The 26,090-nt window shown below is 42.6% G+C and overlaps 1 long non-coding RNA gene across 2 annotated transcripts; it reads left to right on the forward strand.

Annotated features, from left to right (window-relative positions):
* Positions 1–211: 211 nt before the first annotated feature.
* LOC132053580 (uncharacterized) lies at positions 212–18,329 on the forward strand. Of its 2 annotated transcripts, none has more exons than XR_009414152.1 (3): positions 212–524; positions 1,416–1,559; positions 18,114–18,329. It is a non-coding gene; the product is annotated as an uncharacterized LOC132053580 (long non-coding RNA). The 2 variants fall into 2 exon arrangements; XR_009414153.1 differs by having other exon boundaries at positions 212–481.
* The last annotated feature ends 7,761 nt before the right edge of the window (positions 18,330–26,090 follow it).

Here is a 26,090-nt window from a genome sequence, read left to right on the forward strand (position 1 = left end):
CCAGATTGAACACCACATAAAATTTATTTAACTCCTAAAAAGAATGAATAATAAAGTAAGAAACTACAAAATCGTTCTCTCAAAAACATAAACCCTCCATCCCTCAAAATGCCCAAACCTAATTTCATTTGAGAAACGTAGAAGTCTGTTCAGACCCATCACCGGCAGTCCTTTTGGTAGGGCTTCCCTCTATTCTCTTCATCTCAATGTCTCTATCTTATATTTTCTCAAGTCTTAGTCCTTATCATCGTGTCTGCCAAAAAACCCATTACCAACAAACTTAGTCTCCATGGTTGTACCCTTTCGTTGTTTCTGGACCTAGCGGAAAACCCATCACCAGCAAACTTGGTTTCTATAAGCGAAATGTGATTTTCTGACCTATCCATGTTCTCCGGTGTGTATACTTGACCGTGTGCCCTATAACTGCCCGAGATCCTATCTTGCATACCAAAATTAATTTCCCGGAGACTGTCAATGCTCAGTAATTTTTTAAAGCTATTTTTCATCATTTCCACGCCAGTGAGGTCCTTCCTTTCTCTTTTAATTTGAGTATGTTAAGTGCTGTGTTTGCGCTGTATGATTGCTTTGTCTTCAATCTATTTTCTGATTATCAGTGAATTTGTGATAGAACATTGATGGGTTCATGTGTATTTGGTTACATCTACAGTAGAAAATATATATTTAGGGATTTAGATGCATATAATGCTATATATATGTGCCATTTAGTGGAATGATTTTGTGAAGTCCTCTTCGTTCTATGTCCATCTTTTACTTGTTGAGAATGATTGTGTGTGCCATTCTTTTGGGTTGGTCTGAAAAATGTCATTCTTTTCCTACCCTGTTATTACTAGGTTAATTATATCTCTTCCTTGATCATGCTCAATTGGATGGCTTTAATTATGATTTTTAGCTTTGTAATTGATGTTTCGGTTTCTGTTGGTACCTAATTAGTTAGTTATTCTGAGGTTTTCAGGTGATAGATTTAGGCTTTGTGTAAATGATGTGATTTGTCTAGCTACTCCATCATATGTTTTGTAGGAATCCATGTTCGTTTACTTAGTTATTTGTTAGTACTGCTACAACTTAAATAATACACTAGCTATGACCTTACTTTGTGAACAAACTGGAGAAGAACAAATTGTTCCTTCAATGTATTTCAGGTGAAATTTCAGTTACGAAATTCTCTTATAGATGTAAATTTTCCTTTACCTTTGGATTAACTTGCAAAGTCATGATTTTTTTTAAGTTACTTTGAGTTGAGACCTTATCGAACTTAAGTGATGCTCTTCATCAAGCCTCAAATATTTGTGCATTTATATTTTATGATGGAAATCTGATTTGTTTCTTTTGTAATGTCAAAGACAACGAAGCAAGTGATAATTTTGAATTATCTGACAGTTGATTTTGTATACTAGGCTACTAGCTGAGGAATTTAGCTACAATATTATGGATGGGATATCAATTGATAGACCACTTCGATTTATAGCAACAAGCCATGAACTTTGACGCTCTGTGTGTTAAGCTCTAGCTTCTACCTCAGTGATTTTTGATTCTGTCAGGTATTTCTCTACTCTTATTTCTTTTTTCCATCATGCATGAGTAGAGGGTGTTTCTTTGATCTCTGTTACTCTTATCCTATAGCAAGTATTGTTTCTTTTTATATGGTTTTGATGATTTGGAAAGTCAGATATGGGTCATTAGCTGTTAATTAAATTAAATGATATGTAGTACCTATCTTAGCAAGAAATTCATTGTAGTGTTGAAAGAGAGAAAACTATGCAGTGTGTACTTTAGTTCATGACATTACCAATCTATGCTCTTTTATGAAAATTTTGAAATCTTATTGGTCTATACCAATTTTCTTTAGAGTTCTCTAAACTAAATAACTTTAGTTTGGATGGTTGTTTTACCTTGTCCCTTTCCTCCAATTATAATTTCCTATTTCAAAGAAAGACTCTGAAAATTTAGAGAAAGAGACGAGTTCATAATGGAGGAGAGAACTACAACTTTATCCTCTTCTATCATCTTGTATGTCCTCCCAAAATCTAGTTCATCTTTGTATACGGGTAAAACCGAGGATATAGGCACGCTCGGTTTCCCGTTATGATGGTCATGCTCGATCATAGTACGACCGTCTCACCGGGAACGAGGCTTCGAGTTCGGGCTGGGATGAGGTGATGAAGGAAGGGCGATTAACTGCCATCAGCGGGAGACCGAAATATCCATCCTTAACTGGCGTCGATCTCGGCAATACAGCTGTCACCAGATTTACTTGCTTTATTTAGAATTGTACTAGGTTTGAAACTCCTCTACTATATAAAGAGGAGGTTATCATTCATGAAAGGGGTGGGTAATAGCAAGGAGGGAAATAGTTTATATCAACAATCATAAGAATCCTATTAAATCCATTCTCATCTGTTCTTAAGTTCATTTTTATTATACTTCGTGTAAGTTCATAACAAAGGGTATCGACCTCGATTTCTATACCGGAGGCCAGATGCACTTAACAGTTGGTCAGATCTGCTTTTCTGTTCATTTATTGATATATCTCGCCATCTAATCTTGAATTGAATTTAGCCACATATCTTTGGCATTACGCATAAATTTAATTGTTCTCCGTTTTAAGGTTAAACACTTTGGCGCCCACCGTGGGGCCCTAGATAGTAGTGGCGGTTCAATAAAACATTCTGGACACGCTCGATATTTTACACTTGTTTTTTAAGGTTTGATTTCAGGTATACCGGAAATGTCGGATTCCCATTCGGTCAACTTCCAAGTGGAACCAAGCAATCATGAGAATGACGACGGGGGCGTACCAAATAACAACGCGCCCTCCGTTAATCCTGTTCAGGTCGGATCTTCGGTGGTCAACGTACCGACCGACGAGAATAACGGGGTCATGCTGCAACAGCTCCAAAATCAGTTAGACATGGCTATGGCTCAGTTGCAGGCCCATCAAGAGATCATAGCACAATTACAAAATCGGGGTCAGGCACCCGATATTGCCCCATCAGATCAGACCCAGGATACTGAGGAAAGACATACCCCACGGGGTAACGAGAACCACCCCGGACAAAGTATCGAATTGATAAGAATGCTCGAAGAATTGACCAAACAGGTCGAGTCCGGTGAAAAGAAGATAGAGGCGAACGACAGAACTACAACTCAAGGGTCGATCAGATTCCGGGGGCCCCACCAGTGTTGAAGGGACCGGATTCGAAAAAGTTTGTTCAAATGCCGTTTCCGCCGAGCGCGGCACCGATGAAAATCCCTAAGAGATTTCGCATGCCCGATATCCCGAATTACGATGGGACAACGGACCCAAATGAGCATGTGACTGCGTATATGTGCGCCATTAAGGGCAATGATCTCGCCGATGATGAAAGGGAATCAGTGCTACTTAAGAAATTTGAGGAAACTCTATCAAAAGGGGCTATGATTTGGTATCATAACTTGCCCGAGAACTCGATTGATTCGTTTGCCATGCTCGCTGATGCTTTCGTTAAGGCCCATACCGGGGCCATCAAGGTCGAAACTCGAAAATCGAACTTATTCAACGTTAAGCAACAAGATGACCAGACCCTTCGCGAGTTTGTGGCTCGATTTCAAATGGAGCGCATGGACTTACCTCCAGTTACTGACGATTGGGCCGTTCAGGCTTTCACCCAAGGGCTCAACTCGAGGAGCTCAATCACATCTATGGAACTAAAATAAAACTTGATAGAATACCCGGCAATCGCCTGGCTGATGTACACAACAGGTATCAGTCGAAGATCAGGGTTGAACATGATAAGATTCTGAGGACCGCTTCAGTATCATGGCATTCCGGTAAAGGAGGTGATCGCTCGAGGAGAGTGATAGATCGAGATTGCAGATCGTCATATGACAGATACCAGCCTTACCCGGTAGATCGAAGAAGGAACGGGCGTAACAGCGAATCAGGCAAGAATGATAGGAGAAACGATCGAAGGAATGATCGAGGCCAAAATAGCCGTGGCTTGGTAAAGAGAAATGTTGTCGATAGAGCTCTGGGAAACAGAGAAACTCCAAGGTTATCCGAGTACAACTTTTGCGTCGATGTAGCAACCATAGTGGCAGCCGTTATCCGAAAAGAAACAAGGCATCCGAGGCCAATCCAATCTGACCCGTAGAACCGGGATAAAAGTTTTATTTGTAAGTATCATCATACTCACGGCCATCGAACCGAGGATTGTCGACAGCTGAGAGAGGAGGTCGCCCGTCTGTTCAATTTGGGACATCTTCGAGAATTCCTAAGTGAACGAGCAAAAACCCATTTTAAAAACCTGGATTCCAACAAGCAGGATAGGCCGGAAGAGCCTCAGCAGGTGATACACATGATCATGGGAGGAACTGACGTTCCCATTGGGCCGGTTATGAAGCGCACAAAAATTTCCATAACGAGGGAAAAGCGTATCCAAAATGATGACCCCGATGGCCCCATCACGTTCGATGATGAGGACATGGAAGGCATCGCCCAGCCGCATAATGACGCACTGGTAATATTTGTCCTTGTCAATAAGTTTAGAATTAAACGTGTGTTGATTGATCTAGGTAGCTTGGCTAATATCATCCGATGGAGAGTCATCGAACAGCTGGGACTACTAGATCAGATCGTGCTGGCCATACGGGTCCTCAATGGATTCAACATAGCATGCAAAACGACAAAGGGTGAGATCACTATACCGATCAGTATGGCAGGATCTACGCAGCAGATGAAATTTTATGTGACAAAGGGAGATATGGGATACAATGCATTGCTGGGCAGACCGTGGATTCACCTCGCAAGAGCGGTTCCCTCGACTATGCATCAGGTATTGAAATTCTCGACTCTAGAAGGTATCAAAACCGTCTGTGGTGAACAGCAGGCCGCAAAAGAAATGTTCGCGGTTGAAGAATCTGTTAAGACTATAAAGGCGCCAGATCGGAGTGAAGGGAAGAATGTCAAATAGCAATCACAGATCCCGATCCCGGAATCTTCGAAAGATCGGAATGGAGACACACTAGACGAAAAGTTAAAATTCAGAATACCGAGAACATTTGTGGTGCCCGATGATTCTGATGCCACTAAGTCCACCATTGAAGAACTCGAGAAAGTCACACTGTTCGTCCATCTACCGGAAAAGAAGGTATACCTGGGCGCTGGGTTAACCCCCGAGCTCAGGAAAGAATTTATTGAATTTCTTAAAATTAACTCAGATTGCTTTGCTTGGTCCCATTTAGACATGACAAGTATTCCACCGGACGTGACGACACATAAGTTGAGCTTGGATCCAAGTTTTCCCTCGGTCAAACAAAAGCGAAGGCCACAACCCTAGGTGAAAATGCATTCGTCAAGGACGAGGTAACCAAGCTCCTTAATATAGGGTCTATTCGAGAGATAAAGTACCCATATTGGTTAGCTAACGTTGTAGTAGTGCCTAAAAAGGGGAATAAGTTTAGAATGTGCGTAGATTATAAAGATTTAAACAAAGCCTGCCCGAAGGATTCATTTTCTTTGCCCAGCATCGATCGCATGATCGACGCTACCTCGGGTCACGACACGCTGTTTCCTCGAGGCATATTTCGGGTACAACCAAATACAAATGGACCCGGAGGATCGATAAAAAACCTCTTTTATAACGAGGTTTGGCACATATTGTTATAATGTAGTGCCTTTCGGCTTAAAAAAATGCCAGTGCCACCTATCAGCGTTTAGTCAACCGAATGTTTAAACACCAAATAGGGAGATCCATGGAAGTTTATATAGATGACATGGTCGTTAAGTCCCTGCGAGCAGAGGACCATTTAAAATTTTTGCAGGAAACTTTCAAAGATATTAAGAAAGTACAACATGAAGCTGAACCCAGAAAAATGTGCCTTCGGAGTCGGATCGAGCAAGTTTATCGAATTCATGGTATCAAATCGGGGAATCGAAATCAACCCAGATCAAATAAAGGCAATCGAAGATATCACCGTGATAAACGACATTAAAGGGGTACAGAGATTAACGGGACGGATAGCTGCCCTGAGCCGATTCATCTCCAGATCCTCGGACAAGAGTCACCGTTTCTTCTCATTACTCAAGAAAAAGACTGACTTTGCATGAACCCCCGAATGTCAGACGGCCTTGGCGTAAAAACAAAAGATACTTATTAATCCCACCTCTACTCCACACACCAAAAGCGAACGAGCAGCGGTATCTATACCTGGCGGTGTCCGAGATAGCGGTGAGCGGTGTCCTGGTTCGAGAGGAGAAAGGTACGCAATACCCGGTTTACTATGTAAGTAGAACCCTCGGTGACGCCGAAACCAGGTACCCACATCTGGAAAAACTCGCTTTGGCTTTATTAAGTGCATCTAGAAAATTAAAACCTTACTTTCAGTGTTATCCCATATGTGTCGTAACGTCGTACCCCCTAAGGAACGTCATGCATAAACCCGAACTCTCAGGCCGACTAGCAAAGTGGGCTGTGGAGATTAGCGGGTATGATATTGAATACAAACCCCGAACTGCAATCAAATCCCAAATATTGGCGGATTTCGTGGCCGATTTTGCACCGGCCATGATCCCCGAGGTCGACAAGGAGATGCTTCTTGCCTCGGGGACTAGCACTGGAGTTTGGACCCTTTACATGGATGGTGCATCTAATGTAAAAGGGTCCGGGTTAGGGATCGTTCTCAAACCTCCCTCAGGTGACATAATAAGACAATCTATTAGATCGGCTGATTTAACTAACAACGAAGTCGAGTATGAGGTTATGATTGCAGGTTTAGAACTGGCTAAAAGCTTCGGAGCCAAGATCATAGAGGCCAAGTGCGATTCTCTCTTGGTGGTCAACCAAACGAACGGAACCTTTGAAATCAAAGATGAGAGAATGCGGAGATATCAAGAAAAATTACAGGTTGTCCTTCGCCGGTTCAAAGAGTGGACTTTGGAACACGTACCCCGGGATCAAAATAATGAAGCGGATGCCCTGGCAAATCTGGGATCCTCGGTCGAATCAGAAGGGTTCGCCTCCGGAGCTGTGGTACAGTTGACAAAATCAGTCATAGAGACCGGCCACGCCGAGATAAACTCGACCAGCCTCACTTGGGATTGGAGGAACAAATACATAGACTATCTCCAAACAGGAAAGCAACCATCCGATGCCAAGGAATCAAGGGCCCTCCGAACCAAGGCGGCTAGATTTTGTTTGGTCGATGACCAGTTGTACCAAAGGTCATTCCATAGCCCCTTAGCGAGATGCCTCAGACCAGGGGAAACCGACTATGTTCTGAGGGAACTTCACGAGGGCACTTGTGGAAACCATTTGGGAGCCGATTCATTGGTCCGCAAGCTGATCAGAGCAGGATACTACTGGAACGAGATGGAGGAGGACGCCAAAACCTTCGTTCAAAAATGTAACGAATGCCAAAGGCACGCCCCGTCAATACATCAATCCGGGGAAGAGCTCTATCCGTTCCTCTCCCCATGGCCATTCAGGAAATAGGGCATGGATATAGTGGGACCTTTGCCATGGGCCCCAGGTAAGACGCAATTTATTTTACTTATGACCGATTATTTCTCTAAATGGGTCGAAGCACAAGCACTCGAGAAAGTCAGGGAAAAAAGAGGTCATTGATTGCATTTACGACCATATAATCGTCGATTCGGGGTACCCGCGGAGATCGCGTGTGATAACGGAGCGCTTCATAGGTAGCAAGGTCAGCAAGTTTTTCGAAGAATACAAAATCAAGAAAATCTTATCAACCCCGTATCATCCGAGCGCGAATGGTCAGGCTGAGTCTACCAATAAAATCATACTGCAGAATTTAAAGAAGAGACTGGCCAGTTTTAAGCACCGATGGAAGGAGGTTCTGCCCGAGGTTTTATGGGCCAATCGCACAACGGTAAGATCAAGTACCGGGGAGACTCCATTTTCCCTTGTATACGGAGCTGAAGCCCTGATACCCGTCGAGGTTGGTGAGCCAAGCTTAAGATTCCGTTATGCCACTGAGAACTCGAACCATGAAGCAATGTCCGTCACTCTGAATCTCGTGGACGAAAGAAGGGAGCCTGCTCATAACCGGATAGCCGCACAAAAACAGAGGATGCAAAGGTATTATAATCGGAGGACCAACCTCAGGCATTTTCAGATTGGGGACTTGGTACTGAGGAAGGTCACACTACATACGAAGAACCCTCACGAAGGGAAACTAGCCCCGAATTGGAAAGAACCGTACCGAGTCACTGGAATAACCAAAAAAGGTTTTTATCAGCTCGAGAATGAAGACGGACAACAGCTGAAAAATAATTGGAATGTAGCACACCTAAAACGATATTACTGTTAAAGGTACGAATAACTTTTCTTTTGCTTTCTTCTCTCTCGATCTAACCATGCAGGGATACAGCCCGAGGGACAACGAAACAACACAGCGGATACTCGGAAGTCATGGACTTAGGACTGAAAGCACGTGCTGCACTCTTTTTCCCTTCGACCGTTTTGTCTCGAAGTGGGTTTTCGGCAAGGTTTTTGATGAGGCAGCGCCGAACAAAGATGCTACACACATAGAGCATACCGATCAAATACCGGAGACCGGGGACTGCACACATACCGGGCTAATAGTACCCGAGCCCTCATACTTCGGACTCGAATACTAGGGGACTATTAGACTATGAGTTACCATGAGTTAAGTGATAACTACGTAAAAGTCAAGGCCTGAACGATAGGATCAGATGTAAGGACCAAACGATCGATTGAATCGTGTCCACTTAGTTTGTTCTTGTTGTGGCAACAATTACGAATGCATCTCTGGCCGATTTTTCAATAAAAAACTTACTTCGATCAAAAGGATCCAATGTTACCAAATACCGAAAAACTATGTCGTAACAGTTAAAGACTACGGTCTAAACTATAGCGTAAACAGTTAAAGACTACGGTCTAAAAAACATATGCAAGCTCGAAAGCTGCAACCTTAAACAGTTAAAGACCACGGTCTAAAAATGCAAAAATGTCGTGATCGGGTTTGTCTTGCAAATTATGAATAAAGCAACGACTAACGTCAACACGGACTAAAACCCAATCACGAGCCGTTACCATTTGAAGTTTATCCTGGCCGAAACAATATGGCAAATTATAATGAAGGCATAAACCGAGCAAACATTGAAACGAGGAGTACTTTGCAAATATCAAATACAAATTTTGATTCATTCATATATAAAGTAGATTTACAAAGGCTCGGAATAGTGGCCTCAAAACAAAGGTGTAAAAACAAAAGAAGGGACACAAGGCCCCGAACTTAATCTTCATCCGACCCCTCGGCCTCTTCATCGGCTGACTCGAGATCGATATCCGAATTCTCGGGGTCAAACACAGCCTTTGCTTCTGCTTCAAGCTTCTTGGCTTCGTTGATCAGATCTGATAAGTCCACACCAGTGGCTTGAACTTCTTCGAGGGTTTTCCTTCGGGATAAGCACCGCTCGTACTCAGCTCGAAGATTACTGGCCTTTTCGGCAGCAGTCACATCGGCCTTGTACTGCTCTAACATATCGTCGTAACCCGAGATCTGGTCAAGAGCCTTTCCATGCTCAGTTTGCAGATCGGTGATGACCCGGTTCAATCGATCCCGTTCCGCTTCGGCCGCAGCAAGTGATGAGCTAAGGCCATTCATTTGTTCCACCGACGCCCGAAGTTGCTCCCGGAGAACATCACGTTCGGCCACAGCACCGATGGTCATTTCGTGGAGAGCATTAAACTCGGGCTTGATCCCATCCAGCTCTGCCCGAAGTTGATCGATCTGGCTAACATAAGCCCGGGCCTGAGAAGGAAGGGCGTTAGCATCAGCCGTTAAAGATTTATTAAAAGCTTTGAAAGCCCTTACCTTCTCTGCCAGCTGATCGTGCTCCCGCTTAGCCTCAGCAGCCTCGTTTCGAGCCATCGCTAAGTCCGACTTCAGGATAGAAAGGTCAGGGAGAGACGAGATGTATTGCAATTTTTGCTCGTATAGATCCATGAGCTCGTCCACCTCCTGACTTTTTATTTTAAGCTCCTTTTTGAGTCAGCCCACTTCATGCCTAAGCCGGTGAAAGCAGGCATGATTAAGCACGGAGGCCTAAGAGAGAAAGAGGAATGATTGTAAAATGAGACATGAAGTTAAAACTAGATGAAAGAAACACAAGAACAAAACTTACCCGGTTCAATGCCTGCTGGGCCTCGTTAAAAAGGCATGATTCGCTGACTTCGTCCATTTTTCGACGGTCCTCCTGGGACACCAGAGGGTATAAATAGCTGGCCACCCCGACCGGCCCCGACAGCATGTTCATGTCGGCCGGCACCTTGAAGGTTATTAGCCTCTTCCGATTCGGGTCGAAACTAGGGGCAGAAAACCGCTTCTCCAACTTTGGGATGGTATTAACCCCGAAACTGTCACACCCCGACCTTACTAGGGTGTGATGGGCACCCGACCCTCCTCAGAGTCGAGCGAACCCTTAGACGTTCGCGTTACTAAAACCTGTCAATTCGAAAATTTTTAAGAAACAAGTATTGGCGAAGAATAGAATTCCTAAGTCTCATGAATAGTAACTGGTAAGAGTGACCATTTGCAGATTTTTGGTGAAACGGGAGTCAAGATTGGACGAGCGTAAGGAACGACCAAGGTATGTGAAGCTATCCCTCTCCTTCTTTTGGCATGTCCTAGGTATACTAGGCTTGAATTTGAGCCTCGGGGGTTATTCTGTTCATCGAAATTCGATTACGAAATTGAGCACTATTCATTCGGCGATTGAACTAGAATGCTTATATCTTGTTGGAAAAATGCTCAAACGTCCGTAACTTGCAGAATGTAATCGAATTGTCTTGAAACTACCATAAATGGCTCCATTAAGTGATATTTTATAAACTTTTCAAAACCACTCCGAAGGGAGTGTGATATTTTATAAACTTTTCTAAAACCACTCCGAAGGGGGTGTGATATATTATTTTCTAAAGCTTTCTTAAAACCACTCCGAAGGGGGTGTGATATATTATTTTCTAAGGCTTTTCTAAAACCACTCCGAAGGGGGTGCGTACAAAACCACTCCGATGGGGGTGTGAGATTTTATTATTTAAACTTTTCAAAACCACTCCGAAGGGGGTGCGATATCTCATTATTATTATCATTATGCCCGAAGGGGCTAGGATTAGTAGTATGTCACGAGTGGCATGCCCGATGGGGCCAGGATAGCCGTATGTCACGAGTGGCATGCCCGAAGGGCTAGGATGCCGGGGCCGACATGTCGATGGGGCCAGGATAGACGTATGTCGGACCGGCATGCCCGAAGGGGCCATCATTTTACGTCGGGGCCAGCATGTCCGATGGGGCCAGGATAGACGTATGCTGGACCGGCACACCCGAAGGGGATTACTATTATTATTATTACTATTATTATTATTATTATTATTATTATTATTATTATTATTATTATTATCATCATTATTATTGCGCCGGAAGCGGCCGTCCGAAGGGACTATTTCATTGGTATGTCGGAGGCGACACACGGGTTAGGTTGCATCCTTTGCTTAAGAAATGTGTGTTCATTTGTATTATTTACTTAAGGGTTGTTCTAGGACCCCATGTATACGTTTATATTTTCCTCCGGCGAGGGGTCCGCAGTAATGAGCTTGATTGTGATTTCTTTTCTTCTAAATTGAGCGGTGATTGTTATACGTAATCGCTTTACATACTCAGTACATATCCCGTACTGACCCTCCTTCTTCGGGGGGCTGCGTTTTCATGCCACGCAGGTACACCCAGACGAAGAGAAGACTTTGCTAGGAGTTGTTTCCGCGGGATTGGCGAGCTCCACCTCAGTTCGGAGTGTTGCCGAGTCAAAGTGTTCGTGTCATGGTTTTAGCATATGTTAGAGACTTTGCGACGACCCGTCGGGAAGTGCGAATGATTTGTAAATGTTAAAAGAGTATGCATTTTCGGATAATGATTATTGTTTGAAAAGTTTCATGTTTCTTAAAAAATTTCGAATTGACAGGTTTTAGTAACGCGAACGTCTAAGGGTTCGCTCGACTCTGAGGAGGGTCGGGTGCCCATCACACCCTAGTAAGGTCGGGGTGTGACAGAAACGATCGACCACGGGGATAGACAAATGCTCAAAACCCGACATGCCCGGAGCGGGTATCTCGTAACCCTCATGACCGGCTACCCTCTGCTCGGTCACCTTGCCTTTGGCTTTTTCCTCATCGGTAGGAATATCCACCAATGGAGGCGGAGAATCCTGTATGCAAATTATCATTTCAGATGAGGCCAAAGTTTGTATCGGAAGGACAGAACCAATACCGTACAAAGGCGGAATAGTAGGTACCTTAGGGCCTAATACCGATGAAGTTGCCTTCGATCCAGCGGCTGCGGCTGGCAGTTTTTCAGTACTTCGAGTAGAAGTATGATCGGAGGCCCCGACCTTCGACCCGATGATCCCTGCATCCGTCGACCTCGAGATACCACTCGACCCAGCCGGAATTCGACTTGAGCTTTCCACCAACGGTGGAGTAATTGCAACAGAACCGGTCAAATCATGCTCGAGGAGCTCGTCAATAAGACGATGCCCATCCAACGCCTGATCATCTTCGTCAGAATGGTCCAATAATTGACCAACAACCTCAGCATACAAAACACGGGCCGAGATATCTTCCGACGAGGTCTCTCGAATAACGACCCTCGATCTTTTCCTAGCCTGGGAAGGAGCTCGAGGTGATTCGAAGGATTTTTTTTTCTCCTTTCAACTAGGTCTCCCTGATCGGGAGCTTCGATATCCTCGCTCGTCGGTGAGGCCTCGGCATGTGGCCCCGAATTCTGGTGGCCATCGACAAACCTGTGAAGCAAAAAGAAGAACAGTCATTACCTAACTAACGTGGCGTATTGCATAGAGGAAAAGGACGATGCTCTAAGGGAAAGACTGCCGTGGGTCCCGGCCTCCCAACGGAACGGGACAAATGCCGCGTTCGGCGTAAGTAGTTGGGAACAGATTTTCCCAATCCACTGGTCGAGGTTAGGCACCGCACCAAGGGTTCGGATAAGCGAGCGTATACACACGAACAAGTAAAAGGTTCAGTATAGGTGCAGGCACGCGGCCGAATCACATCAACATGAAGTTACTTACGGTTTGGGTTTCATTTCTCGGGAAATGGCAATTTGTCAGCGGGAATCAGATTCGCTGTCCTGATTTGAACAAACTGCCCAGCCAGCCTCGGTCTCTATTCCAGATCAGAGAAGGGCGCTTTTTCAGCTCGTTTTGAGAGTTTTACCATTCCCCCTCTGAAGACACGGGGGCTATACAGCCGAAGTAGGTGGTGCACCGTGAACGGAATGTTCACGTTTGTAGCAAAATAACAGAGGAGCACAACGATCCTCCAAAAATGTCGGGTGAATTTGGCCGAGGGTAATCTCGTATCGCTTGCAGAAATTGACCACCACAGGGTCGAGTGTGCTGAATGTGAAAGGGTAAGTATAAACACTTAAGTACCCTTCTACGTAGGTCGATATGGCTTCATCCTGGTCGGGAATAACGACCTCCTTACCTTTCCACCCAAAATCTTCCTTGACTTGCTCGATTTTATTCGGGGGTATCGTGCACAAATAGGCTGATATTTCGATGCCTCGATACCCCTGTTGAGAAGGCTTCTCGTCTTTGAAGTCCCGAATGGTCGAATAGTCTTGAGGAACGAAGTTAGTCAGCAGTGGCTCTGGTTTAGGAACCGAAGACGTCTCACCGCCTTAGCCTTTGAGGATTTGCTCATCATTTTGAAATTATAAAGATAAGAAGGTTTTGAATGAAGATTTGAAAATTGAACAAGAAATTAAGAAGAAGATATGAAGGTATGAAGGTTTGAAGATATGAAGATCAACGTATCCAGAGCACACGAAGGTAAATTTCCCTTTGGTAAAAGTCGGAAAGGGAAAAAAAAAGGGGAAAACTTGCATTTATAGAATTGGACCGAGACATTTTACCTTCCGCAACCGTCTTCAGAGCCAACGGGGCTTCGATACGTGTCGATATCAGACGGATGTGATGGATGTGACCTTGATCCTATCTAATCATGGGAAGCGTATGCGAGAAGGAACCGGGGCGTCCACTCAACCAACAGATCGTGCTTAAACGGGTCGACCTTCCGAAGAGACCTAGATCGGAACCTCGTACGAACACCTCCATGATCGAGTAAAGCTTCCGAATATTTCGCAAAGGATGTGGTTTCGAACCAGTCATGGCCGAGTTTAATAACAAGATGCTCGATCACGTTGGCCGGTAGCAAAACATGTCGGGTTTTTTCGGATTATGAAATAAGTGATTACTGATCGAATATAAAAAGGGCATATACGAAGGTTTGGGTAAAAAAAATACACATGGAATGCTCAATGAAGTCCAACAACAACCAATTTGCAAAATTCCATTAAAGATTTTTTCCATTTCATAAAATTCCGACTATGCCGGATACATTAGTACATCAGAAAAAGCAGAAGAAACCCTACTCTACGACCGAATTGGAAAACAAAAGTAGGCATTACACCCTTACTCAACCTAACAAGTCGGAAGATGAGATCTCCCGAGTCTATCCACGGGATGCGGCAATGACGGGTGATACCAATTAGATGTCCCCGTGACTTGCACCAGAGGTGGATGACCCGGGGATATCCACTCCTGATGAATCTTCCTCATCGAGCATGATCACTAGTGTAGTTTCACCCGAAGGCATTTCCCGACGGGTCCCCATAATATGGCGAGTTCGAACTCGAGATCTAACTCCCGAATGCACAACGAGAAAACTTTCGGCCTCCCTGCGACTAGGTGGCCTCGATGGAGCGGGTGTCATTCTTCCCCGAACTGCGTCCTCAGCAACAGAGTTTTCTTTGGAAGCCTTCCTCGTTCGAAGTCCTGGAAACCAAAGGTATTGAGTTAGGATATAATACAGGGAAATGGGGGTCGAAACAATCAGATTAAGAAGTTACCATGGTCTTTGCCTTTCCACCCTTCAGGCGCCACTCTTCTCCAAGAACGACCTAAGCTACGAGAAGCCCGGAGAAGGGCAATCACCCATTCAAAAATAACAGTTTCAAGCGGGGGCTCGACCGGATCCGGCGAAGGGTTCCACACTTCGAAAAAATCGACAGATGATGGACGGTGAAGTTGAACCGTGCGTATCATCACGAACTGGTGAAGCCATCCTCGATCATAACCGTCTTCGGGGTCGACTAGGCTTCGGCTTCCCCTGGGAAGCAACTGAATAATTCCCCCTCGGATCACCCGAGGTATATATAAATAAAGTAAATGATCGAGGGTAAAAGCGACTCCGGCTGTATTGGCCAACTTCTCAATACAGAACACGAGCCTCCAAATTTGCGGGGTGATCTGCCTGATACATACTCGATATCGATGGCAGAAGTCCTCGATTATTCTATGAACAGGGAGGGTGAACCCTATGGAAAAAGAAAAAGTGTATGATAACGAGTAACTGGCAACGTGATGATTTATTTTCACACCCTCCCTAACGGGGAGGAGGTCGACGTCTGCGCCTAGATGGCAATCTTCCCTGACCGTAGTAATGGCGCTATCACCGATACAAGATTCGAAATCTTCCACCGGGTCGAGATGACGAAGGACTCCCCAGTCGTTCGTATAAATAAAACCCAACAGAACAATACCAGCAGCAATAGATTCTAACTCCCTATCAGAGCCAGCGGCTCCAGCTGATGGCATGAACGAATGCTGATCTTCACCCTGAGTCAATAACGGTACGTAAGCCATGATCGTGGAAGGTCCTCCTTAACTAAAAGTATTCACACCCCGGAACAAGAAGATTGAAGATACGAAGAGTATTATGGGCTCAATGCAGGAATATCAGTTGATTTTGAGGTGGAACAAAGTGAGATTTGAAGAAGTGCAGATGCATGGAAAAGAAAGAAGACATGGGCTTTATATAGAAAGAGATTTGAGAGATCTTGTAGCGTATCAAGGATTCTGATACAAGGAGGATTCCCCAAAAAGATTTTGGCGGCTGGGTAATAATGACCTAGTATCGGGCAGAGTGAGATTTGACTTAAAGGTCCCGTCCTAGGTAATTGGAGGCGGCTGCTCAGTTTATTTGGGTCCATTCCCCGCCGTCAGTAATTGTACCTCGGGAAATGGGGGGACTATCTGTATATGGGTAAAACCGAGGATACAGGCATGCTCGGTTTCTCGTTATTATGGTCATGCTCGGTCACGGTACGACCGTCTCACCAAGAACGAGGCTTCGAGTTGGGGCCGGGATGAGGCGATAAAGGAAGGACGATTGACTGCCATCAGCGGGAGACTGAAATATCCGCCCTCAACCGGATATTTCGGCGTCGATCTCGGCAATACAGCTTTCACCAAATTTATTTGCTTTATTTATAATTGTACTAGGGTTGAAACTCCTCTACTATATAAAGAGGAGGTTATCATTCATAAAAGGGGTGGGCAATAGCGTGGAGAGAAATAGTTTACATCAACAATCATAAGAATCCTATTAAATCCATTCCCATCTGTTCTTAAGTTAATTTTTATTATACTTCGTGTAAGTTCGTAACAAAGGGTATTGACCTCGGTTTCTATACCCGAGGCCAGACACACTTAATAGTTGGTCAGATCTGCTTCTTTGTTCATTTATTGATATATCTCGCCATCTAATCTTGAATTGAATTTAGGCACATATATTTGGCATCACGCATAAATTTAATTGTTCTCCGTTTTAAGGTTAAACAGTCTCACAGCCCTTCTTAAGACTCTACCTTGTCTTTGTGTATCTTTTTATTTCCTGCTAGCTTATGCGTAGGACTGGGCACAAATTACCGTAAAAGAATTACCGTACCAAACAACGCATTTCGGTAATTCGGTATTTGGGAGTAAAATTTCAGAATTATAATATTCGGATTCGAATTCGATACGAGACATTAGTCCCATTTGGTATTCGCAATATCCCGAATACCAAATTATTTATTAAAGGACATCACTTATTATCACTAGCAAAGCACAAAGAGAAATTAGGTTTATTCTAAGAAAGCCCAAAGATAGATTTAAGACCAAACATTCCAAATAGCGAACTAATATCTCCAGCGAACTAGCATCTAGCGATTAAAATTTTGGGAGGTCACAGTGTTAGAGGTGCATGTGTGTCCTATGTCTTGGAGCTTTTCCCAAAGAAAAAAGCGAAAGCATTATTTCTTTGTGCTACAATGATATCTGTAATGGACAGAGGACCTATAATCCTAAAAATATGCTTATTTACTGATGTTGATTCACTAATCTCTTCTGGTTTATTCAAGGTATAATTAATGTACCTCGTATGCTTTCTCCGATTAATCATCTATTTATATATATATATATATATATATATATATATATATATATATTGATCAAACTGTCGTTATTTCCATAATTAGACTCCCCTACTGCAACCTTACCATTGCAGTCATTGCTCCACTCCTATTATTAAGATAACAATTGAAAATGAGGATTACAGGTAGGAACTCCCATTGCTGGACTATGGTAGGATTATGGGGTCTTAACTTTTCTTGAATTGTAAATCCCGAATACCATACGGGGATATACACATTTGTAGGGAAAAAAATTCTAGTTTCATAGCAGGTTCGTTAATACAACATACGCATTGATGATTGAAATCTAACATTTACTAGTATCTATTTGTGAAACTTTTAGAGTAGAATCAGATCTTATATGATAAAATAAAATCTCTTATCAGAAGATTTTTTTTTTTTTTTGGAGAAATCCCGTCAGATTTAGTGTACTTCGTTTTCTTGATTTGAACTTTATTAAATCAGGCTGTCTAGCGCCTATATTAAAGGTACCAAGCCTATGACTTTTATGTTACTAAAAATTTTCTGCAATTTTGCTTTTGTTGATAAAATGATCAGATAATTTGTAACAATATATAGGCATCAAATCGATGTACCTTCAGTTCATTATGATTCTCGTACAGTGACACATGAAAACTTCAAATACCCACAATGTACTGACTACAGATTTGGTAAATGCTTCGAACAATCAGCTGAAACAGTCCACATAACACCAGAATCCAATGATTTGATTACTTTGTGTCGTCATATTGCAGTTTTAGGATCAAACCTGAGTTCCCATGTTGGCCAGTAGTGCGAATCTTGCTTCAATGTGAGCACTCAAGGCTTCCCATTCAGGTGTACTATTCGTACATGAACAAACTCTCCATTCTCTATTGCTGCTGGCAAGGAACTTTATTGAAATTCAGTTTATAGAGGATAGCACAAACTCTCCATTCTCTATTGCTGCTGGTAAGGAACTTATTGAAATTCAGTTTATAGAGGATAGCAGGACCTAAAATTTTATACCTATTTACAAGGATTTTTTTCCAATTAAGTGTAGAGATAAGCTTGGTTACTGTCACGACCCAACTAGAGGGCTATGACGGGTACCCGGAGCTAGCCCACCGAGCACCACCTTTCAGACTTATCATCAAACTCAACCTGAACATACACCATTCCCAACACAAGCTTATCATGAAATGATCTTCGAATATCTCTCAAAACATATATGTACATAAGCCCACGAGGCTACAAAATGACAAATAGAACATATACACCAAAAGATCGCATAACATCTACTACCCACACATATGTATCTACAAGCCTCTAACTGGAGTACTAAAATTATAAGGATGGGACAGGACCCCGCCATGCCCCAACTATGTACACAAAAGAATAGACCAATATGCGGCAACTCCGGAGTAGTGGAGTGCTCCTGTATATCTGCTGATAAAGCTCCTAAGCGTCTGTGTCGTCTCCCTGTCTACCTGCGGGCATGAACGCAGCGTCATTAAAAGAAAGGATGTCAGTACGAACATTGTACTGAGTATAGAAGGCATGTATAACAACATAATCAAGAAATAAGAGAGCATAAGATGAAGAGATAGCCTGTAAATGGTCGCCTTTTAAGGCGGAATCATGCATGCTAACTTTTACTCTTAAAAGAAAAATCATATCATATATATATATAGATAGATGTACATAAGTAAATTGTCTGTCTCATATATCATCATTAGCCCGTATCTGGGCCCTCCGCGTCCGGGGTAATCATCTCACACCATCCACTAGTGGTGATTGCCCAGCCAACTAGGCACGGTGTAACCATACATAAAAATAAGCATGCATGAGAGCCCAATTAAAAGCTACAATTCTATCGGAGTGACATAAGGTCGGTGACCTTCGATTATATTATGGATCAAACATCATCGCCAGGTCTTACCTTGAAGGAACTAGTATCATAAGGTGAGATGGCCAACAATGAATAACGTCAAGGAAATTATGAAATAAGATCATGAAACGCATAATAGAATCAATTCATAAGCTTTAGAATCTCTACAAATAAAATCATCATCATTATCCGTATCATAGAACACATCTTTTCTCTTTCTCATAAGAAGCTCTTAAGAACCTTTAACTTTCAACTTTTGGGATGTAAGAAGGTCATGGAAACATAGAAAGGAACTCATAATATAGAAGTCATGCCTTTGAAAGAAAGGGACTAGCCTTAACATACCTTTATAAGTCTCCTTAATGACTAAGCGTTCTCCTTCCAAGCTCACAATTCTACATTTAAGAGAATTCGTACAAAATTAGATCATTTAAAACACCCTTAAGTCTAAACTAAAGTGACTAAGATCTAATGAAAATTGGGCAAAGATTTCCTTTGTTTCGACAATTTTCTCCATTTAATAAACAGCTGCCAAATATCAATAGCAATACCCATAATACCATAATCAATAGACTTTTTCAAGTTAAACATTGTTCAGTCCTCAAAACTCCTTTTCAAAGTCATTCATAACCATAAATACGACACAACACCGTGTTCATCTACATATAATACTTCTTCAACATCATTATTATCATACACAACAAAATTATACTCATGGAATACCAGGTATTATGACTCAAGTCAAGTTACTATTTAAGAATATCATTAAATCCATGTTTGAGCCTCATACTCTTCTTCCTTCCTTCACTCAAGTGATTCAACAACCAAATACTCTTAATATCATGAAATAGATGTAAAACTCACCTTTGATCATGTAAGGATGAACTTTGGATGGATATACTTCACTTGAGAGAAACCCTAACTTCAATACCAAAGGGAATCTTGACTTTTACAAACCCTAGTGAGTCTTCCTTCACTTGATTCTCTTAATTCTTGGTAATTAATCCTTGATTTCTCTTGGATTTGTGTGGATATGGTGTAGCTTTCAAGAGTTGTGGAGAATGTGGGAAATGAATTAAATGATCATGGGTCATATATATATATATATATATATATAAAAAATATATAAAAAGTGATCCCGGAAATTGAATTATACGGACACTTATACGGTCCGTATAATTTTACACGGTCCGTATAAGTGACCGTATAATACCACCAGGGATTGGCCTTCTCGTGAAAGGTTATACGGACCCTTATACGGACCGTATAAGTGGTCCTATAACACAACTTTTTTGAAATTATTCTCGTTGATTCGTTCAATCTCAAGTCCTTATGGAACCTTCTTGGCACTTATGTAACACTTCATTAACCATCTAAGAGCCCTATGTCTTCTCCTCAAGACATTACTAAACAATCGTTACCTCGATAATCGTTAAACCTTCACAAACACAACTTATGCTTCACTTCCTTCACGAACTTAATTTCTTCGATTTGTAATACTTCAAAAATCTTGTAGTATACACCTTTAAGCTACCAAATACCCTCCTTAAGTTCATATGGACTTCATGTTCATCTTAAGTTTGCATTAGTCTATTCACACCATAACAACACGAAATGTCTGAGGTGTAACATTCTACCCCCCTAGGAACATTCGTCCTCGAATGTTAAGTTCTCGGGGATTTTACAAAAATTTTGCCAGAGTTTCCCCTGTAATATGGCACTACCATCCTTTCATAGCAACCCAAAATATATTGCCTCATAGGGCTACAACAACAACAACAGAAAACATGGCCACACACGACCAAGAAAGCATCAAAGGAAACATTACATACCTGAGGACAATGGCGTCTGGTCCTGAGCCTCTTCTGAGGGTGAAAACAAATGCGGATATCTGGACTTCATATCTTTTTATGCTTCCCAAGTCATCTCCTCTCTATTATTGTTTCTTCACAGGACCTTAACTGAGGCTACATCATTGGTTCTGAGTTTCCGCACTTGCCTATCTAGTATAGCAATGGGTATTTCTTCATAAGCCAATTTCTCAGTAACTTGAACATCATCTACAGGCATGATTCTGGAAGGATCTCCAACACACTTACGGAGCATCGACACATGAAAAACTGGATGGACTGATTCAAATCCTGAAGGTAGATCTAATTCATAAGCCACTTGGCCTACTTTACGCACAATCTTATAAGGTCCAATATACCGGGGACTAAGCTTAGCCTTCTTGTCGAATCTCATTACACCTTTCATTAGCAACACTTTCAGGAATACCCAATCATTGACTGGGAATTCCAAGTTTCGTCGATGATTGTCTGCCGTAAAGATTTCTGGCGACTCTAGGCTGTCAACAACCGGTCTCGGATAAGCTTAATCTTTTCCACCGCTTGTTGGATTAATTCTGGGCCTATTAGTTGTGTCTCTCCTACTTCAAACCATCCAATTGGCGATCTACACTTCCTTTCATATATAGTTTCGTACGAGGCCATCTGGATACTGGAATGATAGCTATTATTATATGCAAATTCAATAAGTGGTAAATGATCATCCCAATTACCTCCGAAATCTAATACACATGCCCGTAACATATCCTCCAAGGTCTGAATAGTGCGTTCAGCTTGTCCATTCGTCTGTGGGTGAAATGTTGTGCTGAGTCTTGCTTGAGTTTCCAAACCTTCTTGAAAGGACTTCCAGAAATTAGCTGTAAATTTTTCCCCTCTATCTGTGATAATGGATACTGGAACACCATGAAGTCGCACTATCTCTTTAAGGTACAGCTTTGCATAATCTTCTACTGAGTATGTAGTTCTGACTGGTAGGAAATGAGCTGACTTCGTGAGTCTGTCAACAATCACCCATATGGAGTCATACTTACGCCGAGAACAGGGCAAACCTACAATAAAATCCATGTTGATCACCTCCCATTTCAAGGTTGGAATTTTCATAGCCTGCAATAATCCTCCTGGCTTTTTATGCTCGATTTTCACTTGTTGGCAATTTGGACACTGAGCTACAAATTCTGCTATGCCTTTCTTCATGCCATCCCACTAATACATTGACTTAAGATCATGGTACATCTTTGTCGCTCCTGGATGAACAGAATAACGGGAGTAATGAGCTTCTTCCAGAATCTGGTGGTGTAATCCTGCAACATCTGGAACACATAGCCTGCTTTGATACCTGAGAATCCCATCTACAAAAATCTCAAATGGTGACTTTTCCTTCTGGGGAAGTGCATCTCTGTAGTGACTCAACTTGGGATCTTCATATTGGCGCTTTTTCACTTTCATATCTAAGGACTAAATAGCTGGGTTATGACCAGTAACTCTTGCATTGCCCGAGTCCATTAAGCGGACTCCTAGGATAGCTAGCTGGTAGAGCTCACGGACTAACTCTTTCTTTTCCGGCTAAACATCACATAAACTGCCCATGGATTTACGACTAAGAACGTCGGCTACCACATTCGCTTTCCCGGGATGATATAAGATACTCACATCATAGTGTTTCAATAGCTCGAACATCGCCTCTACCGTAGATTTAACTCCTTTTGCTTGAAAATGTCTCCGAGACTGCGTGATCGGTATAAATATCAACATGTGCACCATACAAATAATGTCTCCATATCTTTAGTGCATGAATAACCACAACTAATTCAAGATCATGGGTCGGGTAATTTTTCTCATGTTTCCGCAACTGCCTGGAAGCATAGGCAATAACCTTACCGTGTTGCATCAATATATAGCCCAACCCAACACCGGAGGCATCACGATAAACAACATCGCCTTTCGATCCTTTTGGAAGTATCAGGATTGGGGCTGAAGTCAATCTATCTTTCAATTCCTGGAACCTGCGCTCACAAGCATCAGTCCATTGAAACTTTGCTGATTTCTTAGTTAGCTTTGTCAATGGTGCTAAAATAGAAGAAAATCTTTCCACAAATCTTCTATAATAACTTGCTAATCCCAGAAAGCTACGGACCTCTGTAGGTGTTGTAGGCCTTGGCCAAGTCTTCACAGCCTCAATTTTCTGAGTATCCACTCGGATGCCGTCAGCTGATATAATATGGCCCAGAAAAGTTACATAATTCAACCAGAACTCGCATTTTGAAAACTTGGCATATAATTCTCGAGTCCAAAGAATTTCAAGAACAGTACGTAAATGATCTGCATGTTCTGCTTCTGATCGAGAGTACACAAGGATGTCATCAATGAACACAATTACAAATAGATCTAGGAAAGGCCTGAATACATTATTCATCAAATTCATAAATACTGCCGGGGCGTTAGTCAACCCAAATGACATTACCCGAAATTCATAATGACCATATCTGGTTCTGAAAGTCATTTTCGGGATATCTTCTTCTCTAACTTTCACCTGGTGATATCCTGACTTCAGGTCTATCTTGGAAAACCACTTAGCACCTTGTAATTGATCAAACAAATCATCAATTCTCCGAAGCGGATACTTATTCTTATTGTCACCTTGTTCAATTGCCTATAGTCAATGTACATTCGCAAGGAACCATCTTTCTTTTTTACGAACAAGACAGGTGCTCCCCATGGTGATGAACTGGGTCTAATAAATCCCTTCTCGAGCAAATCCTTCAGTTGTGCTTTTAGCTCTTTCAATTATGAATGATCCATTTTGTAAGAAGGAATAGATATGGGTTCGGTGTCCGGTAGCACATCAATAGTAAAATCAATCTCCCGTTCCGGTGAAAGACCTGGAAGTTCGTCTGGAAATACATCCGGAAACTCATTTACTAACGGGACGGATTGAAGAGTCAGCAGCTTTGCTTCGGTGTCATGAACCCGGACTAAATGGTAAATATAGCCTTTTGCAATCATCTTCCTCGCTTTGAGATAGGAAATAAACCTACCTCTTGGAGACGTTGTGTTACCTTTCCATTCAAGCACTGGTTCTCCTGGGAATTAGAATCGGACCATTTTTGTTCTACAATCCACATTAGAATAACAAGAGGCCAGCCAATCCATGCCCATAATAAGATCAAAATCTAACATTTCCAGCTCAAGCAAATCAGCTATAGTCTGACGATCACATACCACAATCACACAATTTCTACATACTTGTCTAGTTATTACTGGATCACCAACAGGAGTAGACATTTCAAAAGGCTTTATTGGCTCAGGTTTCACCCTAATACGACTAGTAACATAAGGAGCGATATATGACAAAGTAGAACCCGGATCAATAAAGACATAAACATCATAGGAGAATACGAATAATATACCTGTGACTATGTCATGGGAGGACTCAAGATCCTGTCGTCCGGCTAATGCATATATACTGGGATGGGGGTGTCACACCCCAATCTTGATTAGGGTGTGATGGGCACCCGACCCTTACCTAGGGCCGAGCGAACCCTCTGACTCTTATTCCATGCGTAAATTTTTTCCTCTAAGTCAAATACACGGCAAAGCTTACTAAAAATATTCTTTGTTGCTTTCCGAGCAAATCGAATTTAATAGCGTATAAGACTTATATCATAATACAAACTAACACATTGGCCTATGGATAAACCAGCAGACTGACACGGTACCCACGACTCGTCGCAAAGTCTCTGGCCGTAATCGTAAATCCGGCACGTGTACTGCCTCGGCTACGCTCAGTGCCAAATGGAGCTTGCCAACTTCGCTGGAACATCTTATTAAGCTTGATCCGTACGGGTGTACCGCGCGGCATGAAACGCAGCCGAAGAGGGGTCGGTACGAGCAATGTCTCGAGTATGTAAGACATGAACGATGCGACATAGTAAAAAAAATTTTGTAGAAACGTCGTGTAAAGAGCATTCGTACACATGAGACATATCATGGGGAAGGTCATCTGTACATGTGGCACATATCACGTGTGCAAATCAGTAACCTTTGGCGAGAAGTAATAGCGTGCGGAAAACATATAACGTATTATAGGATAAAGGAGTAACTTTCGTACATGGGAGTGCCGCTCGGGCGGAGGCCATGCATGCCTAACTTTTTCTTTTCTTTTTTACGAACACGGTGTTTTATTCTTGTACATAGAATACGAAGGATACCTTTCGGAAAACGGTACTTTTACTCGCGATCCAGACGCCGAATTCATCGGCTCTCCCACCCCCTCGACGTGTGTCCCAAGTATATCACATTATATATATATATATCATACATCACATAAACGACGCGCGTGCGGCTCTCCCCGTATATCTCAGCGTCAGGGCATCCGCGTCCGGGATGATCGCTGTCGGTGGTCGAGGGACACAGTTACCCCCATTCCCCACATATACATGTACATTCATCAATATCATATATCGGATACATTATCATATACACGGCATGCATGGGAGCCCAGGAAGGTCATGTGTCTATCGGAGTGACGTAAGGTCGGTGACCTCCGATTGTATTATGGAATAACCGGGATCGCTTGGTCTCACCTCGAAGGGACGACGAGTATTACGCGGCGAGACTACCAACGAAGAGTAGTAGTACTGGGAGAAAACATAGTATGATATCATGGGCATCATAGACGTCAATGCATAGACCTTGAAATCCGTAGAACATAGTGTCATAGCCCCGATGGAAATACGGATCAAGAACTTGGTTGTCACCTTCGTATTCACATTGAATCCTTTACTTAGAAATCTTGGTCATGGAATCATTTTGGTCATGCCGATGTAAGCATATTCTCTTTTCTACATCATCGTTATCATTATTGCCATAGAAGTATTCTCATTGGGATAAGTATAGTGCTTGTCGATTGATAACGGAATAGGGATCAAAGGTTTTTTGGATTTGGACGAGGAGTAAGTCAAGCGGAACAATAAGGAAAATCGGGGAAAAAAAAGGGCCCCCCCTTTAAAAGGGGG

Source organism: Lycium ferocissimum, chromosome 4, assembly GCF_029784015.1.
Source record: "Lycium ferocissimum isolate CSIRO_LF1 chromosome 4, AGI_CSIRO_Lferr_CH_V1, whole genome shotgun sequence".
NCBI classification, from domain to species: Eukaryota; Viridiplantae; Streptophyta; class Magnoliopsida; order Solanales; family Solanaceae; genus Lycium; species Lycium ferocissimum.